The sequence below is a fragment of the Schistocerca piceifrons genome, chromosome 4 (genome assembly GCF_021461385.2).
Source record: "Schistocerca piceifrons isolate TAMUIC-IGC-003096 chromosome 4, iqSchPice1.1, whole genome shotgun sequence".
In the NCBI taxonomy this organism is placed as follows: domain Eukaryota; kingdom Metazoa; phylum Arthropoda; class Insecta; order Orthoptera; family Acrididae; genus Schistocerca; species Schistocerca piceifrons.
The window spans coordinates 540950875-540972220 of NC_060141.1; the positions used below are offsets into that span (position 1 = coordinate 540950875).

Consider the following 21346-nt stretch of genomic DNA (forward strand, 5'->3'; position numbering starts at 1 on the left):
TAAATTTTATTTATTATACGGATTCGGTATAGTAGGGAAATACACTCCTGGAAATGGAAAAAAGAACACATTGACACCGGTGTGTCAGACCCACCATACTTGCTCCGGACACTGCGAGAGGGCTGTACAAGCAATGATCACACGCAAGGCACAGCGGACACACCAGGAACCGCGGTGTTGGCCGTCGAATGGCGCTAGCTGCGCGGCATTTGTGCACCGCCGCCGTCAGTGTCAGCCAGTTTGCCGTGGCATACGGAGCTCCATCGCAATCTTTAACACTGGTAGCATGCCGCGACAGCGTGGATGTGAACCGTATGTGCAGTTGACGGACTTTGAGCGAGGGCGTATAGTGGGCATGCGGGAGGCCGGGTGGACGTACCGCCGAGTTGCTCAACACGTGGGGCGTAAGGTCTCCACAGTACATCGATGTTGTCGCCAGTGGTCGGCGGAAGGTGCACGTGCCCGTCGACCTGGGACCGGACCGCAGCGACGCACGGATGCACGCCAAGACCGTAGGATCCTACGCAGTGCCGTAGGGGACCGCACCGCCACTTCCCAGCATATTAGGGACACTGTTGCTCCTGGGGTATCGGCGAGGACCATTCGCAACCGTCTCCATGAAGCTGGGCTACGGTCCCGCACACCGTTAGGCCGTCTTCCGCTCACGCCCCAACATCGTGCAGCCCGCCTCCAGTGGTGTCGCGACAGGCGTGAATGGAGGGACGAATGGAGACGTGTCGTCTTCAGCGATGAGAGTCGCTTCTGCCTTGGTGCCAATGATGGTCGTATGCGTGTTTGGCGCCGTGCAGGTGAGGGCCACAATCAGGACTGCATACGACCGAGGCACACAGGGCCAACACCCGGCATCATGGTGTGGGGAGCGATCTCCTACACTGGCCGTACACCACTGGTGATCGTCGAGGGGACACTGAATAGTGCACGGTACATCCAAACCGTCATCGAACCCATCGTTCTACCATTCCTAGACCGGCAAGGGAACTTGCTGTTCCAACAGGACAATGCACGTCCGCATGTATCCCGTGCCACCCAACGTGCTCTAGAAGGTGTAAGTCAACTACCCTGGCCAGCAAGATCTCCGGATCTGTCCCCCATTGAGCATGTTTGGGACTGGATGAAGCGTCGTCTCACGCGGTCTGCACGTCCAGCACGAACGCTGGTCCAACTGAGGCGCCAGGTGGAAATGGCATGGCAAGCCGTTCCACAGGACTACATCCGGCATCTCTACGATCGTCTCCATGGGAGAGTAGCAGCCTGCATTGCTTCAAAAGGTGGATATACACTGTACTAGTGCCGACATTGTGCATGCTCTGTTGCCTGTGTCTATGTGCCTGTGGTTCTGTCAGTGTGATCATGTGATGTATCTGACCCCAGGAATGTGTCAATAAAGTTTCCCCTTCCTGGGACAATGAATTCACGGTGTTCTTATTTCAATTTCCAGGAGTGTACATTAGTAAATTTATAGATTACTTGGGGTTGTACAGGAAACGAAATTTAGTATACAGTGCTGCCATCTTTGGTAGCAACCACGACTCTGACCCGGCTTCTGCACATTTCCTAAAGCCGTCTACGCACTCTGTATTAGGTCATAATCTTTTTTTTTATCCAACAACGAATCTCTTGATGCATGAATCAATCATTCGCTTGACTTTCATCACTGTGTTCTCCCCTCCCCGAAGCCCCTGCTCTTGATGCCCACCTAGATGTCTGTCCATTGAAATACTGCTAATTGAAGTGTGCACAACGGAATTATTAAAAGCTAATTTTTGGGCCAGCAATGATTCAATGAGTGGGGGTAATTACAAATTTTCAGTAGTTATACAAAGGGATGACTAACTATGAAGGGAAACTCAAAGGTAAAATAAATCGTTCAATTTATTAACAATTCCGTGAACGCTTACTCCATATATGATAGACATTAATAATCAAGTGAAGAAACAAATTTTTAATTAACCGTGGTTTGCAAAGTTTAGAACAGGAAATAATGTGATGTTAAGTTCAGTTTCCTAACATATTAACTGCCTGACCAAAATCCGCGACACGATAACAGTGATTGCTTATCATACTCCAAATAGAAGTGAAGTTACTGTACCTGCCCAGCGGCCAAGTCGAACCTAATCGTGAAATCATGGGAGGTTACTAAACTCATCGGGACCTATACCGCTGGTGCTTCACGTTAATCTCACCTTTCTGGGCGCAGCTGCTGCATCGTCCTCGGATGCGGTCTGATCTGGAAATCTGCTACGCTAAGTCTCCACCTCAAGCGTCCTCACTGAAGTCTAAAATCGAAATTACTCAGCTGAATACTATGAGGGATAGTAAAATGAAAACCGAACACCCACCACAACAGGACCGTGGAATGGTTCCGTTCAAAAGTAATCACACACACTTTAAGACATTTATCCAACTAGGAAACGAGACGATCAATTCCCGTTTCGTAGAACGTGGTCGGCCGCTGACGGATCCAGACCCACGACCAATTTGAACCGACGTCCACGCATGTCTTTCTTCTGGGAGGCAAAAATGTAAAAATCACACAGTGAAAGATCCGGGCAGTACAGAGGATGCCCCAGTGTTCCCCAACCAAACTGCTGAAGTATAGCCTTAGTCTTACTGGCAACGGATAGTGTGTGTTATCGTGTAACACAATGATTCTGTCCAACAGCATTAACGAGCATTATGTCACATCGCAGTTTCCACATGGTATCTTCATAGCGCTGCACATTGGTTGTGGTTCCAACTCAACTCGAGGAACTCAACGAGTAGAGGGTCCCTTCAGTGCTATCGGCCACAATCATCCTATTGCACGATAACACCCGCTCCTTCCCCCCCCCCCTCCCCCCACTGCCAATTGGACGTAGGCTGCACTTCAGCGGTTTGTTTGGGAAACACTGCATTATCCCAGTGGGATAAATGTCTTAACACGTGTGGTGCTTACTTTGAATGGAACCATTCCGTGGATCCCTTGTAGCGGGTGTCCGGTTTTCATTTGATTGCCCCTCATAAAACTGAATTATCTCTGGTGAAGGGAGAATCCGAAGTGTCGAAAGACCGCTGAGTGCATTTGTTCTGTGAGAGTTTTTGTTACTCATATAACAATCGATTCCGTCCAACAGCATTCCTGAGCTTTATATCACGTCACTCTTTCTGCAAAGTGTTTTGCATATGCAAATGCATATTTACATCTACATCTAAATCTACATTTATACTCCGCAAGCCACCCAACGGTGTGTGGCGGAGGGCACTTTACGTGCCACTGTCATTACCTCCCTTTCCTGTTCCAGTCGCGTATGGTTCGCGGGAAGAACGACTGTCTGAAAGCCACCGTGCGCGCTCTAATCTCTCTAATTTTACATTCGTGATCTCCTCGGGAGGTATAAGTAGGGGGAAGCAATATATTCGATACCTCATCCAGAAACGCACCCTCTCGAAACCTGGCGAGCAAGCTACACCGCGATGCAGAGCGCCTCTCTTGCAGAGTCTGCCACTTGAGTTGGTTAAACATGTCCGTAACGCTATCACGGTTACCAAATAACCCTGTGACGAAACGCGCCGCTGTTCTTTGGATCTTCTCTATCTCCTCCGTCAACCCGATCTGGTACGGATCCCACACTGATGAGCAATACTCAAGTATAGGTCGAACGAGTGTTTTGTAAGCCACCTCCTTTGTTGATGGACTACATTTTCTAAGGACTGTCCCAATGATCTCAACCTGGTACCCGCCTTACCAACAATTAATTTTATATGATCATTCCACTTCAAATCGTTCCGCACGCATACTCCCAGATATTTTACAGAAGTAACTGCTACCAGTGTTTGTTCCGCTATCATATAATCATACAATAAAGGATCCTTCTTTCTATGTATTCGCAATACATTACATTTGTCTATGTTAAGGGTCAGTTGCCACTCCCTGCACCAAGTGCCTATCCGCTGCAGATCTGCTTGCATTTCGCTACAATTTTCTAATGCTGCAACTTCTCTGTATACTACAGCATCATCCGCGAAAAGCCGCATGTACATTCCTACAGCCTGCTAGTGTTTCATCCTTGCTATATACAGAACAGCCAACATCTAAACACGCGCCGGCCGGGGTGACCGAGCGGTTCTAGGCGCTACAGTCTGGAACCGCGCGACCGCTACGGTCGCAGGTTCGAATCCTGCCTCGGGCATGGATGTGTGTGATGTCCTTAGGTTAGTTAGGTTTAAGTAGTTCTAGGGGACTGATGACCTCAGATGTTAAGTCCCATAGTGCTCAGAACCATCTAAACACGTATTCTGGAAGCCCTGTAAATGATAACAGTATTGTAAATGAGGTGTAAACAGGCCGAGTTAACGGGCATGGGACTACTTTGCATGTTATCGGATTCAAACGTGGTTTCTCTGCTGGACATGAGAAAGTGGACGGTGTGGGTGTGCCCACGGATTTGCTCCTGATGGCAGAATAGTAACATTTATTGATCAACTGCAATACATTGGTTGTGGGTCCTCCGGGCGAGGTTTGCTTCTGCCCGTAATATTCTCGGCGGTGATGAAGGTAGCTGGCAGACGCTCACACGCGCACCCGCTGTGGCGATTGTAGCTCCATTGGAGTAACTGGAATCTGCTGCCTTGCTGCCATCACTACAGCCTTTCTGGGTCTCACTGCGGTGGCTGGAACTATGGGCCACGAGCCCCTGTTGTGGTACCATTGGAGGGGGGTGGGGAGGGGGGCGTCAGAGAGGTCAGTGCGCTGTCTCAGTGACCATCGCCAACGGCAGCTGTCTGACGTCGGTGGGCCTGGGTCCCCAGCTCTCGCCCTGATCATGGCATTGTGGAGGCAGCGTCCCTGGGCAATGGCGACAGTGTGTTAACACAACACACCACAAGCGATGAGTCTCATGACAGGCAGCTGCCTGTTGATGGCGTCCGACGATAATCACAGCGGCATTGTCACTTTGTCGTCTCCTAAGCGACGACCAGCATTACGACAGCGACTATAAAATGACTGCGATGGCAGTGACGACTCCGAATTGGTAGCGGCCACGGGTTCTACGTCACTCTGGCACCTCACGATGGACGATAATAATCAGCTAGCTGCTGGTCCTTAAATACGGCTTTTTGCCACTGATGTCCACAGTTGTTCTTTCCTAGTAGGCTGGTGGAATATGCTGATGTTACTCGGCGGGCGTAACTGAACCGATTACCACCCTCGATGATGACACCCTGGCGCGCAGTGAGCTGGCCGGTTACACAGTGTTCTGCTTCCTGTTGCTTAACTCGGCACTTTTCTGACCCACTTACATCACGGTATAGTACAATTGAGCTGCGCAACACATGACTTCTGGTTTCCAATATTCCTTCACATTTCAACTAACTTGATCACTCTAATCATTCAATCCTCTAAAGCATTATCGATTTCCCTTCCATTCCACCCTCACGAACTGATTGATTAAAAAATTATAGTCTAAATACTGAACTCAGTACAATATTGCTGCCAACGGCCTCGCTGCAGTGGTAGCACTGGTTCCCATCAGATCACCAAAGTTAAGCACTGTTGGGATGGGCTAGCACTTGGATGGGTGACCATCTGGTCTACCTAGCGCTGTTGGCAAGTGGGGTCCACTCAGCCCTTGTGATGCAAACTGTGGAGCTACTTGATTGAAAAGTAGCGGCTGTGGTCTTGTAAACTGACATACGGCCAGGAGAGCATTGCACTGACCATATGCCCCTCCACATCTGCATCCAGTGACGCCTATATGCTGAGGATGATACGGCGGCTGGTGGGTACCGTTGGGCCTTCATGACCTGTTTTGGTGGAGTTTAGTTTGTTTTAGTACATTATTGCTGTCAGATTTCGACTGTAGTAGAATATATCCCAACCCCACATATGGATACTGTGTGAACTCGTCCCATTTAGTTGCCTGATAGTGCACTGTGTGATATACACATATTTTTTAGGAACTTAAACAGTATGTAAAATACAAGAGCTTGCTGAGATGATACTAGTACCTGTACAGGGACTGTACAGAGAAATCAGATTTGTAACACCTGTCTGCCACCTTATGGTGGGCACTGAAGAAAATGTTAGCAACCATCCTGTTCCATTTACACGAAAGAATGGCTGGGGTAAACATCCGTTGTGGTCATTTCGCAAGACTGGCGTGCTAGGAAGTAATATATCACCCACAACATACTCTCCTGAATTTTTTTCCTCAACACCTAAATACCTCTCTATGATGAGTCACACATCTCTTATAGCATCGACCAGGAACATCGTTGCTTTTGTTGTTGTTGACTGCCGTGTAATATTCTCGTAGTCCTATGACACAAAGCTAGCACTTTTATTAATTAAACCTGGTAAGTACCTAAAACCGAGGGACAAAGACTTATAAAAAAGATTGGCCTATAGATGTTTTGTATCTAACTTCATTCTAGGATGATTAAACACATTCCCTTAAGATTCCTGCAGATGAATCTGAACCGGCTTATGCTTTAGCATGCTCTGGTTACTTACGCAGAAGTCTTTTACGGTAGTCAATGTTTCCACTATACTGTACATATACAGGAAAGGCGCTTAAGGCCTATTTTGATGCAATATTTACATTTACGTTCAGGCCAAATACACTAGCAATCACTAATCCTCCACGGTTACTCTGGCAATTCACTACCGTTCTCCTACAGATAGACAACTCCATCATCTGCGAACATCCTAGACTAGCTGTATAGCATGATGTAGGCTACAAGGTAGCAGTATTAACGATTTCCCTTCCATTCCATTCTCATGCACTGATCAAGTAATTGTCTATAACCTCTGTACATCACCTAATCTCTCTTATGCTTCACAGGAAACAGGTCGTCTTTTTCTTGAGTTTTTTATGTTACATGTGCAACTGGAGAATACGATCCTAGCATCCATATGATGCAACAGCTTTGCAGGTCTGATACAGCCAATCCGGTAACGTGATCCTTATCAGTAGTAGTGTTTTCTCCGTGGAAACGTCTCTTTCGTGGATGATTTACATTTATCTCAGCCTGACCTCTGCTTTGACTTTATCAGGTCAGTTAATCCTAGTTATTTTACAGTAGCCACTGTTTTCAGTGATAATGTAGAAGATCATTATTAGTTTTCTTCTTCCCCTATGTATGCATAGTATGTTACATCCAATGTCAACTCCATGCAGAAAGCAAACGAGCTCACGAATTTGTGGAATGACTAACACCTTAGGAAAATAACGAAGGAACGCCCCCTTGTGATGTAATGATTTTAATAACGACTTTTTACCAGAAATAACCTTAGAGAGGCATGTAATAAAAAATATTACAGCAGTTGACACAGCATGCATTCTGGCGAGCTGCAGTTTTTCGAGTATGGGCCATATTACTTGGCATAGGCCGGGTCTTGTGGTCAGTGCAGCTCTGTAGTAACATCTTGCTGGTTGCTGTTTATTGTATGTGGTCGAATTTTACCAGTTAGTACCTGGCGTGAGAGAGATACAGAACGTTCTCTTCTCACTTTCTGTGTCTCCAATGTGTGTGGGACACTTATGGCAATTACTTGTACCAGATAAGTGTGCTAGTGTGCTTCAGAGAGAGACAATTCTCCTTCTCTCTTGCTCCAGTATGCGACCACTATTGGATGTTATCTATCATTTACGTAGGCGCTGGTCAACCATTACTGACAGCCAGGGTGTTGGGTGTCTGTGATTTAAGGCTTGCTGACTGCAGATTCTTATGACGGTAGCTGTCATGATTTTTATACATGAGGCACAGAGGTGTCTGGCGGACAGCCACTCCTGGTAGTACTTCCCCTCGCCCGGACTCTGTGATCGATGGCTGGCAGCTTGCAGTACTAGGCTCTAAGCAGACAATCTGCAGAGTCGTGACTGACCACAGATATGATAAGTGGGTCTCCAAATAACGGTTTTAACTTGTTTCAAAATAAAGTGAGTACCAGTGCTAATTAATGAAGTGGTACACCGGCCAGGGTGGTCGAGCGGCTCTAGGCGCTACAGTCTGGAACCGCGCGACCGCTACGGTCGCAGGTTCGAATCCTGCCTCGGGCATAGATGTTTGTGATGTCCTTAGGTTAGTTAGGTTTAAGTAGTTCTAAGTTCTAGGGGACTGATGACCTCAGACGTTAAGTCCCAGAGTGCTCCGAGCCATTTGAACCATTTGACAGTGGTACTGACAGTTGTTTACAGTATAAATTTAGTGATGTGGTGTAGACGTACATACTTGGATTTTGCCAACAACGTTACAAGTCTACTACTGGGTGTCCCAACAAACAAACATTTGCTTAAATTACACTTAAAAGCTTTGCATTAAAAATCAGGAAATGAAATGATATGAACGTGTCATACCTTGTTCATGGGGGAGTAAATATGAATCACAAAAGGTACTGGAAGTGACCTCCCTCGACTTGTAAACACAGTTGAACACGACGCAGCAGATTCTCGAATGTTGCTGCCAGAGCCTCCGGATTTCGTGGATGATGTTCTCTCGTAAATCTTCCAAGACCGTATGTTTTGTTCCTGTAGACCTTGCCTTTTAGGCCACCCCAGAGGACAAAGTGAGGTGGCGTTAAATAAAATGTTCTTGGGAGCCACAGTCCTTTCGAAATCACTCTGCTGGGGAACGATGATTCGACCTCAGCCATGGTCATTCGAGACGTGTGGCATGTGGCGCCATCCTGTTGGTATCAGCCGTGGGTAAGTTCTTCATCGTCCAGCTAATTCACAAATTTACGAAACATTTCCCTGTAAACTGCACTTGTCAGAGTAGACTAAAAAAAAATTGGTTTAATGATGTGACGCTGTGATATTGCACAGAACGCGCCAACCTTTTGCGAATGCAGCGGTTGCTTGTCCAGTGCATGCGGATTTTCATTACACCACAAAGATGTATTCTGCGAGTTTACATAACCAGAGAGGTGGAACCATGCGTCATCACTGAACCATGTGTAATGCAATATTCCTGGCCTCTGAGCGAGAAGTTGCTGAAACCAACGGCAAAATTTAATGCGCTTGTCTTTGTGACTGACATTCAGTTCCAACAACTGTAAACCTGTATGAAATTAGAATTATATTAAAACCTTCAGCTGCTGACGGGCGTTGATATATACCAATGGGGACAGGTGAAAATGTGTGCCCCGACCAGGACTCGAACCCGGGATCTCCTGCATACGTAAGAGGCACTCTCGATGAGCCACCAAGGGCACAGAGAATAGTACGTTGCAGGGACTATCTCGCGCACGCCTCCCGCGAGACCCACATTCTCACGTTGTATGGCCCACACACTACATTTGTAGTGTCCCACCCCAACACACTCATTACTCGTGGAAGACATTCTTACGAAGTCCTGTAAGAGTTCGGGTAATATGTGTGCATCTGCAGAGAAGAAGGTTGGATATGGTGTCTGTTCTTTCGGACATGTTCATTGATGACATGTAGCCGTCTAGAACGAAATTAGAATAATATTAAAGCCTTCAGCTGCCGACGGGCTTACATGGCACACGCTCTATCCATCTGAGCTACCGAGGTCAGAAAGAATAGTGCGACTGCAGGGATTATCTCGCGCACGCCTCCCGCGAGACCCACATTCTCATGTTGTATGTCCACACACTACATTCGTAGTGTTCCACCCCAGCACACTCATTGCTCGTGGAAGATATTCTTAGGAAGACCCGTAAGAGTTCGGGTAATATGTGTGCATCTGCAGAGAAGAAGACGGTCATGGTCGGTATTACCAGAACTCTTTGCTTATAAGGATATGGTGTGTTCCTTCGGACATGTCCGAAAGAACAGACACCATACCCATATAAATAAATCTGTATGGGTTCATGTCGGTTTTCTTCACAGCTCTGTGACATGTGGTCCGTGACATTCCACATTCCTGAGATAAACGTCGAACAGACTTTGCAGGAGAAGCCAACAATCGTTGTTTCACATCAGTCAAATTATCTTCCGATAAAGGCGGTTGTCCCCTGCCATGGAGATCCAACATCGTTCCACTGCTGTCCATCTTGTTCACTAACTTCTGTATGTAGCATTTAGTCGGTATATGCTGGTCACCAAACGGTTCAACAAACATTGGCTGACATGACTTAATGGAACCAGTAATCCAATATTGTTTCACAAGAGACACATGGTCTTCGACGGAATAGCAATATATTGTCCCTAAACAACTAAAACTGAGCTCTAGCCATAGCGACGAGCGGAAACACACTGTTGCGTCAAACGATGTTGCAGAGTGCAGTGTTGCCAAGTCAAATGTACCAAATTACACGGTGTAATTTCAGCGGAATTATTACACATATTTGTGAAGCCTCTTTCATGTGGGACATCCTGTATAATTCTACAGTTTCATACTGCTCTAAGGCAAGATTATAGTGATGTCATCGTTTTTAACAAACTAATAATGCAGTGATGAGTTCCTCATAGACATGGTACATACTCGTTGCAATGTGCTATTTGTTTAATGCGGGATACCTATGTATTTGTTAGAAATATTAGAATATAATTAAGTACACTTGTTGCAGTATGCTATTTGTTTACTGTGGGATATCAATGTATTTGATAAAAATGTCAGAAAATGATGATTTAGTATTTGTTTAAAATATCATACTGTGCTAATTGTATAATATAGGATATTGGTGTATTTGTTTCAGGATGCTACTTGTTCAGTGAGGGATACCAGTATATTTGTTAAAGAAATCACAATATACTAACTGATAAGTTTGAGATATCAGTGTATTTGTTAAAAATATCAGATTATGATAATTAAGAAATGTAAGGCTTTGGTATATTTGTTTAAAATATTACTCTGTGCTAACTGTTTAGTGAGGACTGTTGGTGTATTTGTTTCAGAGTGCTTTTTGTTTAATGTGGGATACCAATGTATCTGTTAAAAATACTACAATTTGCTAATTGATAAAGTAGAATATCGGTGTATTTGTTTAAAATATCACCCTGTGCAATTTTTTAATGTGGGATATTGGTGTATGTGTTAGGGTAAAAGTTATTGAGCTATATAAAATAAAATCATCATAACTTCTGAACAGTTTGCCTTAGGGTGTTCAAACTACACAGTTAGCTGTGGGGCATGATGGGAATTAGTATGATTTGGTTTAGCGACGAAGCCCACTTTTATTTGGATGGCTTCATCAAAAAGCAAAATTGGCACATTTTGGGGATTGAGAATCCATATTTTGCGATCGAGTAGTCTCTTCAACCTCAATGGGTGACATTGTGTATTGTGAAATGTCCAGTCACTAAATAATCGGTGCGATATTCCTTGGTGGCACGGTGACTGCCGAATGGTACGTGAAGGTTTTGGAAGATGATTTCATCCCCATTATTCAAAGTGACCCTGATTTCGACAAGACGTGGTTCATGCAAGACAGTGCTCGACCCCATCGAAGCAGGAGAGTGTTTGACGTCCTGGAGGAGCACTTTGTGGGCCGCATTCTTGCTCTGGGGTACCCAGAGGCCACTGGCAAGGGCCTCGATTGGTCGCCATATTCTCCGTATCTGAACACATGCAACGCCTTTTTGTGGGGCTATATTAAAGACAAGGTGTGAATCAATAACCCCGAAACCATTTCTGAACTGAAAACTGCCGTTCAGGATGTCATCGACAGCATCGATGTTCCAACACTTCAGCAGGCCATGCAGGATTTCGCTATTCGTCTCCGACATATAGTTGCCAATGATGGCAGGCATTTCGAAGATGTCATAACCTAGATTCGAATATCTGTAGTGATGTTTACATGTTGAGTAAAGTGTGAGCGTGCCGTAGTTTGTAACTACTTTACGTTTTTTCTCATATAGTTAAATAATTGTCACCCTGTAAATATCGTACTGTTCTAGTTGTTTAACATTTTAAGTCTCATATTTATGAGCATGTTCTTGAAAAGTATGTACTTCGAAATAATCGGCAAAATTATAACAAATTACCCCAAAATTGTAAAAAGCAATGGGAGGACTTCAAAGTGTCATGACGCTCTTCATTTATAGCAATTCAGCAGCACCGCAGACTGTAATGTGAAAGTACATCTTAAAGTATATTAATATTTCCCTCAGTTTATTAGAATATGGTACGGTGTCATTGAATTATGGTAATTCATCTGTGCCCCAGTTATACATTGTAAAGTGAAAGTATCTGATATAAGTTACGTTAATATTGCCGGACATTTCGCAGAATATGTCCTGGCTTCAGTAAATAATAGTAATTTAGTTTCCTCACTCACACAGTGTAATTTCAAAGTGTCTTGCCTCACAAATTACGGCAACATTTACCAACATTTTTAAACTCTACTGCTGATGATCCTTTCAGTACAGCGCAGTACACAAATGATGAAACTCCCACAGTGTAATAAATGTATTAGTAACGAAAGTTGAGAGGGGGAGGGGTGTACTTTAACTCATCCTATTGGCCTACAGAGAGGGGGAGGGGGAGAGAGGCATTGATGGGGAAGGTGTTCTTTATTATCTGAATGACAACTGGCACAGTGCATGGGTGACCTTTATTTTATGTCTCGTAATTGCCTGAGAGCCGTGAGCGGAGTATCAGGTTACATCAAGATCTTGAATGTACCATGCACAATTGCCTGAGAGGTGTGGGCCTGCTTGAGATATACTTCTCATCAACAAAAGTAAAACAAGGGTAATGGAGTGAATGTGAATGAAATCAGGCAATGGTGAAAGTATTATACCTGGGCTAACAAATCATGTCTCTTGACAGCTCACATGTAGTTGGCTGTACTGCGATTGCTAGTTTGCCACTGTACAGTCACAGTTCGTAGCTCCTAAGTATGTTTTGTAAATGTAAGTTACAATCAGCAAGTATAGAAGCTGTTGCATAATGTATATGTAAGTATAACAAAGGAAGTGTTTTCGACAGTGGAGAAAAAACTAAAGAAAAAAAGAGTATGATAGTATAATATATGAAATATATGGAAATTACGAAACCGTGAAATAAACGACAACCGAAGTTAATGAGAGTGTCTATGAGAAGTCGATCCAAATTTTTACCGTAATAGTTGTATATAAAACGTCGTATAATACTGTAAACCTAAGCAGAACAAAGATCACGCTATCGACAGTTGTAGGACGAAATGAAGAAACAGTGCATGCTCTTCTTATTTTTTCAGTTTCCATCACAGTTGCGTTCAAACATTTTTTCATTTGTGGTGACCAGTTTCGGATTACGTCGTTCATTCTCAAACGTTAGCCTACAAACAATACATAGCTGTTAGTGTAATCTTTAAAAAAATTTACAGCCCATACAATTACACAACATTCATTAGTGTAATTAACATTGCATACCTTCGTGGCAAATACTAACACACATTTCCGCAAGTGTACACATATACAGTAGCGATAACTAATATTTTTACGAGTATGGAATAGCAATGCGTATTTACACATAAAAGTATTGAAAGCTCCCTCCGAATTACGTGGTGTACTGGAGGATTATGTTGTGACCGTGTCGAGGCAAACACGATAGAGGTCGTTAGTGACTACATGTGATATTCCGACGTGCTGCGAAGCTTACGTGCTCCATGTTTCTGCAAGGGAGTCATCTGCTCTACATTAAATAACACTAATCGAAGCACAAATATGATGAAACTTAATGCAATCTGCTAAACAATTATAATGTACTAATTAAAACACTCAAAAGTCAAGAGTTATTAAAAATAAACCATAATGAGGTATGATAAGACATTTGAAGTGGTTGCAAACTGTGAAAAAAAGGAAACTTTAAAAATGATATGAAAAAGATATTGTAATGCATCAGTCTACCCCCCTCCCCACTACGTGCCGACGAACTGCATCGGTCTGGAACGAATCAAGGTCTATAACAGGGCAAGGCTACTTATTTCCAGGAGTATTTAAAAAATACGCTGTTTTCTTCATAGTGCCTCTTTTCCACGTGGTTTACTTCATTATGTTGCAAGTCTTCAAGCGCCACTTTTTCCTTATTACAGTTTATTGACAGACTTTGAGAGTTTGAGGAACGCTCTAAAACTTTATCAGCAGGAATTTATGGATGTCCAGGAACATTGTTCATTACGTGGGGTGCTGTTAAATAGTCATGTTTTAGAAAAACATGACTATTTAACGGCACCCCACAACACAGCGATCTGTCACTTGCTGAATAACGTCTGAACAAAAACTGTAACTGAAGCGGTAACAAAACACAAATATATAGAAGTAGGCAGTCGCACACAAAAAGTATTTACGTAGAAGCCCACATGGTAGGTCGACGTTGGAACCGGGTTTTGGTGCTGTAATTGGTTCAGAAGACGCAGCGCCTCGCGTTCCTCATTTGTTTGTCAGTCATACTGCCAACTTTAAGGCGCTTGTGGAGTGCCTTGAATTGACATATTTCAGCGGCCTAGGTATGGATTATGAAATGAGTGACAGATGAGTTTTGTTATTTGAACAATAAAATAGCTGATGATGGCCGAGGTAGAGACGATACAAAATGCAGACTGGCAGTCTACCTGTATACATACACACATATCTAGCGATCATAGGCCCTGAAGACCACAGACGCTTCCACAAGGTGACCCCATTCCTTTGTTTTCTGCTCAGTTCCTCCAGGTGTCTTCCATCCGCAGGGCTGCCAAGTCGTTCATCCAGCGCTGCCTTGTTTGTCCTATGGGGCCTGTGGTGTTTGGTTCCCCTCAAGTGCCTTCTTCACCTGTCTTTCTCCTGGCATATGAGCTACAGGATCCACCCCCACTGGATTCTTTTGCTACTCAGCTTCTGTAGAATTTTTACTTATTGCATCAAGAGATAAATCTCTTCATTCTTCCTCCTTGTCCTTTATCTAAATGGGTCCATATATCTTCCTCATTACTCTTTTTTCAAATATTAGTAATTTTTACTTTTCTCCATTAGTCATGATCCATGTTTCTAAGTCGTCCATGATGGTGGACATATCGCTGCGTTATATATCATCATGTTAGTATTGGCTATTATTGTTTCTGAGCTGAGTGTGTCCCTGAGGGAACATGCAAGTTTCATTCCCATTTGTATTCTTTCCTTGATGTCCATTCGTATGCTGTTGTCACTTGCAAACCAAGATCCCAAGTATTTGAGATGGTGAACTTCCTTGAGCCGCAAGCCATGTATCTCAAGAAATTTTCGTGCTCTCATCTTCTCCCTAATTACCAACTTGGGCTAAAGATGAATCAAGAAAAAAATAAGATGGGCAATAGCAAAAACGTTGTTTTCGAAAGAGAGACATTTGTTAAGATCGGATACAAACGTAATTTTAGGAAGCCTTCTCTGAAGGTATTTGTGTGAAGCGTGGCATTGTGCAGAAGTGAAACGTGGACAATAAATCGGTCAGCCAAGGATAGAGAGTAGGAGCTTTTGAAATGTGGAAATACAGGAGAATGCTGAAGATCATATGGGTAAACAAGGTAATCAATGAAGAGTTACTGAATCGAAGTTTGGAGAAAAGTAACTTATGACAAATTCCGAAGTTCTTCACCAAAGAAGACGAAGTAAAATCCCGGAATTCGAATCAAGAACAGCTGCTAACATGAGTAACGTAGAAATTGATAGGCTCGGAGTAGTGAAGCAACTTAAATCACTTAACAAAAGCAAGTCTTCCGATCCAGACGGTATACCAGTTAGGTTCCTTTCAGAGTATGCTGATACAGTAGCTCCATACTTAACATTCATATACAACCTTTCATTCTACGAAAGATCCGTACCCAAGGACTGGAAAGTTGCTCAGGTCACACCAATATTCAAGAAAGGTACTAGGAGTTATCTACTAAATTACAGGCCCATATCTTAACATCGACATGCAGCAGGATTTTGGAACACATATTGTGTTCGAACATTATGAAATACCTCGAAGAGAACGGCCTATTGACACACAGTCAACATGATTTAGAAGACATCGTTTTTGTGAAAGTCAACTCGCTCTTTACTCACATGAAGTGTTTAGTGCTATTGACAAGGGATTTCAAATTAATTCCCTTTTTTCTAGATTTCCAGAAGGCTTTTGACACTATACCTCGCAAGTGGCTTGTAGTGAAATTGTGTACTTATGTAACATCGTCTCAATTATGTAACTGGATTCGTGATTTCCTGTCAGGGAGGTCACATTCGTAGTAATTTACGGCAAGTCATCAAGTAAAACAGAAATGTTGTCTGGCGCTCGCGAAGGTAGTGCTATAGGCCCTTTGCTGTTCCTTATCTAAGTAAACGATTTACGTTATAATCTAAGCAAGTCTCTTAGGTTGTTTGCAGATGACGCTACCGTTTTTCGACTAGTAAGTCATCAGAAGATCAAAACAAATTGAAAAACGATTTAGAAGAGATATCTATATGGTGCAAAAATTGGCAATTGACCCTAAATAACAAAAAGTGTGAGGTCATCCACATGAGTGCTGAAAAGGAATCCGTTAAATTTCGATTACACGATAAATAAGTCTAATATAAAGGTCGTAAATTCAACCAAATACCTAGGAACTATAATTACTAACAACTTAGATTGGAAGGAACACAGAAAATGTTGTGGGGAAGGTTAACCAAAGTCTGCGTTTTATTGGCAGGACACTTACAAAATGTAACAGATGTACTAAAGAGACTACCTACGCTATATTTGTCCGTCCTCTTTCAGAATACTGCTATGCTGTGTGGGATCCTTACCATATACGATTGACGGAGTGCATCGAAAAAGTTCAAAGAAGGACAGCACGATTTGTATTATCGCGAAATATGGGAGAGAGTGTCACTGAAATGATTCAGGATTTGGGCTGGACATCTCACGAAATTTCAGTCAACAACTTTCTTCTCCGAATGCGAAAATATTTTGTTGGCGGCGACCTGCATGGGGAGAAACTATCATCATGATAAAATAAGGGAAATTAGAGCTCGCACGAGAAGATACAGGTGTCAGTTTTTTCCGCGCGCTGTACGAGATTGGAATATCAGAGAATTATTGTGATGGTGGTTCGATGAGCCCTCTGCCAGGCACTTAAATGTGGTTTGTAGAGTATCCATGTATATTTAGATGTAGATGACTAAAATAAAAGATATCTTGAAGCATCAAGGAATTGTCGGTGAGCCGTGTGTCGGCTCTCAACATATATCGCGCTGTAAAGATTGTTCTGAGTCCTTCCATTCCATCGTTAATTGATTCTTTCATACTTATCGTTATGCTGCGTACGATTCTGTTGAGATTCCCCTCTGGCGGCGTGTCTGGTCTTATCGATCTTCGAGTCGTTGCTTCCCGTTAGCCTTCTGTAAGGGATAAGATCTTTGGGGGGATGGCCGATTGGTTGCCTAGCGGTGACGAGTCGGTCGGTCGGTTTTTAAAATCGGGAATTACAGAATGTCGTACGATGAGACCGCGGCGTGGCGTGGCGGTGGAGAGTTGCCTGTTGTTCCGAGAAGCCGCGTGGTCTGTCCTGGCGGTGCGAGACGAGTGGGACGAGTTGACGGGACCAGGCTGTAAGCTCTTTCTGTGAGCACCCGGGGGCCACGGCTGTGGTTCCGAGTCACTACTTGGTGGGAGCGGCAATGGATGTCTTTAAATTTTCCGTCTGGAGGCAGGAATGATGGACTAGTAACTCGCCTAACCTGAAGAGTGGTATTTCGCCGCCTTGGGTGCGGAGAAGACGAGGGCTACGGTGACAGAGCGCGTGGCTGCGTGACTGTGCCCAGTTGGGTACGCTGGCGACGTGGACACGGTCGGGTGTGAGGAACCTTTGCATCGGACTTCACCTGCTGTTTCTCTGATAAACTGCAAGTTAAGTTGGTTAAAGGTTTAGATGTTAACTGAAGAATTTTGGTTTGTGCAACCAGCGTCTTTTCTGGCTTGTGGCCTCCTGCGTTCGGGTTTCCTGTCCCTGTCGCCGGTGTAATTATGGACAGTGATCTTTTGGCTTCTTATTAGTACTGCCTGGGAGGAAGTGTATTTTTGGGCAGGGATTATGGTTCCTAATTTGATTCCTCCTCCTCCCCTGGCCTCGCATGAGGTCGATGTGATTGGTGAATGTGAGGCGTTGTGGGTCTGTTAGTCAGCTTCTAGCCTGAGCATCCTTCGGGAGACAATTGTGGTCGCCATTACACCCGGTCGGTTAGTAATTTCTATCCCAGGACATTTTGGTAGCAGGACATGGTATTAAAGTTGTTAGTTATTGTAAAATGTTGTTTTTGGCCACTGTTGAAAAAGGTTAAGTTTGCCTTTCATTGGTGGGTTTTTGAAATAACGTGGCTTTAAAATTGTTAGTTATTGTAAAAGGTGAATGACTGTATATTTACTTTGATGGTTTTAATCTACTTGGCATCCTTTGAAAATGCTAGTTCTGCCTCCCTGTTAGCGAGGCCTTGTAATTTAATATCTTGTTGTGCCAAAGTTTAAAAGAAGCTGGCTCCCTACACGTTCGGTACCGAAATTGTATGCAAATTGGTGTTTTTTTGTTTCATTACTTGGAGAGTTTTAATTTTGTTCAGTTGGTTCAATTGGCTCTGAACACTATGGGACTCAACGTCTGAGGTCATCAGTCCCCTAGAACTTAGAACTACTTAAACCTAACTAATCTAAGCACATCACATATACCCATGCCCGAGGCAGTATTCGAACCTGCGACCGTAGCGGTCGCGCCGTTCCAGACTGAAGCGCCTAGAACCGCTCGGCCACACAGGCCGGCTTTAATTTTCGTATTAAATGCTTTATCAAAGTCTGTTTTAAGCAAAATGGCTTGGCTATTAACGGTGAAGTAACGTTTTTAAATTCATTACTTGGAAAATTTTGATTTGTTATCAAATGTTTCATCAAAGTCGCTTTTAAGTAAAATGGCTTGGCCGTTAACTGTAAAGTAAATTGTTTTGAAAAGGCACTCATGCCTACTAGCCTTTTTGGATCTGTTCCTGATCAAATAATAAATAAATGACTTTTAATGGTTGAAGTAATCAATAAAGAAATTGTAAATTGCAACTCCACAGTAACCAACTAATTTTGGCCCCGTTTCCCAACTGGGGGTTTTCCTTGATTAATCGTAACACCCGTCTCAGTCGGTTTGGTACTGGAGGGAAGTGAAGGTTGTACACTTTGTAGAGGGAGACAAAGGCTCGGATACAGGTTCAGATGAATGCAGGTTGCAGACGGTAGACCAGTGCGGAGAGCTGCACCAAACCAGTTTTCAGACTTAAGACCAGAACAGCAACAAAAACAAGTTTAACTCACCTATTCATCTACATCTACATGACTACTCTGCAATTCTCATTTAAGTGCTTGGCAGAGGGTTCATCGAACCATAATCATACTCTCTCTACCATTCCACTCCCGAACAGCGCGCGGGAAAAACGAACGCCTAAACCTTTCTGTTCGAGCTCTGATTTCTCTTATTTTATTTTGATGATCATTCCTACCTATGTAGGTTGGGCTCAACAAAATATTTTCTCATTCAGAAGAGAAAGTTGGTGACTGAAATTTCGTAAATAGATCTCGCCGCGACGAAAACCGTCTTTGCTTTAATGACTTCCATGCCAACTCGCGCATCATATCTGCCACACTCTCTCCCCTATTACGTGATAATACAAAACGAGCTTCCCTTTTTTGCACCCTTTCGATGTCCTCCGTCAATCCCACCTGGTAAGGATCCCACACCACGCAGCAATATTCTAATATAGGACGAACGAGTGTAGTGTAAGCTGTCTCTTTAGTGGACTTGTTGCATCTTCTAAGTGTCCTGCCAACGAAGCGCAACCTTTGGCTCGCCTTCAAATGGTTCAAATGGCTCTGAGCACTATGCGACTTAACTTCTGAGGTCATCAGTCGCCTAGAACTTAGAACTACTTAAACCTAACTAACCTAAGGACATCACACACATCCATGCCCGAGGCAGGATTCGAACCTGCGACCGTAGCGGTCGCTCGATTCCAGACTGTAGCGCCTAGAACCGCACGGCCACTCTGGCGGGCTGGCTCACCTTCCCCACAATGTTATCTATGTGGTCTTTCCAACTGAAGTTGTTCGTAATTTTAACACCCAGGTACTTAGTTGAATTGATAGCCTTGAAAATTGTACTATTTATCGTTTAATCCAATTCCAACGGATTTCTTTCGGAACTCATGTGGATCACCTCACACTTTTCGTTATTTAGCGTCAACTGCCACCTGTCACACCATACAGCAATCTTTTCTAAATCGCTTTGCAACTGATACTGGTCTTCGGATGACCTTACTAGACGGTAAATTACAGCATCATCTGCGAACAACCTAAGAGAACTGCTCAGATTGTCATCCAGGTCATTTATATAGATCAGGACCAGCAGAGGTCCCAGGACGCTTTCCTGTGGAACACCTGATATCACTTCAGTTTTACTCGATGATTTGCCGTCTATTACTACGAACTGCGACTTTCCTGACAGGAAATCACGAATCCAGTCGCACAGCTGAGACGATACCCCATAGGCCCGCAGCTTGATTAGAAGTCGCTTGTGAGGAACGGTGTCAAAAGCTTTCCGGAAATCTAGAAATACGGAATCAATTTGAGATCCCCTGTCGATAGCGGCCATTACTTCGTGCGAATAAAGAGCTAGCTGCGTTGCACAAGAACGATGTTTTCTGAAACCATGCTGATTACGTACCATTAGATCGTTCCCTTCGAGGTGATTCATAATGTTTGAATATAGGATATGCTCCAAAACCCTACTGCAAACCGACGTCAATGATATAGGTCTGTAGTTCGATGGATTACTCCTACTACCCTTCTTAAACACTGGTGCGACCTGGGCAATTTTCCAATCTGTAGGTACAGATGTATCGGTGAGCGAGCGGTTGTATATGATTGCTAAGTAGGGAGCTATTGTATCAGCGTGATCTGAAAGGAACCAAATCGGTATACAATCTGGACCTGAAGACTTGCCCGTATCAAGCGATTTGAGCTGCTTCGCAACCCCTAAGGTATCTACTTCTAAGAAACTCGTGCTAGCAGCTGTTCGTGTTTCAAATTCTGGAATATTCCATTCGTCTTCCCTGGTGAAGGAATTTCGGAAAACTGCGTTCAATAACTCCGCTTTAGCGGCACAGTCGTCGGTAACAGTACCATCGGCACTGCGCTGCGAAGGTATTGACTGCATCTTGCCGCTTGTGTACTTTGCATACGATCAGAATTTCTTCGGATTTTCGACCAAATTTCGAGACAATGTTTCGTTGTGGAACCTATTAAAGGCATGTCGCATTGAAGTCCGTGCCAAATTTCGCGCATCTGTAAATTTTATCCAATCTTTGGGATTTCGCGTTCTTCTGTACTTCGCATGCTTTTTCCGTTGCCTCTGCAACAGCGTTCGGACCTGTTTTGTGTACCACGG

The 21346-nt window shown here is 43.9% G+C and overlaps 1 pseudogene; it reads left to right on the top strand.

Annotated features, from left to right (window-relative positions):
* The first annotated feature begins 5493 nt into the window (after positions 1-5493).
* Positions 5494-5611, top strand: LOC124796686 (annotated as a pseudogene).
* Positions 5612-21346: the final 15735 nt, after the last annotated feature.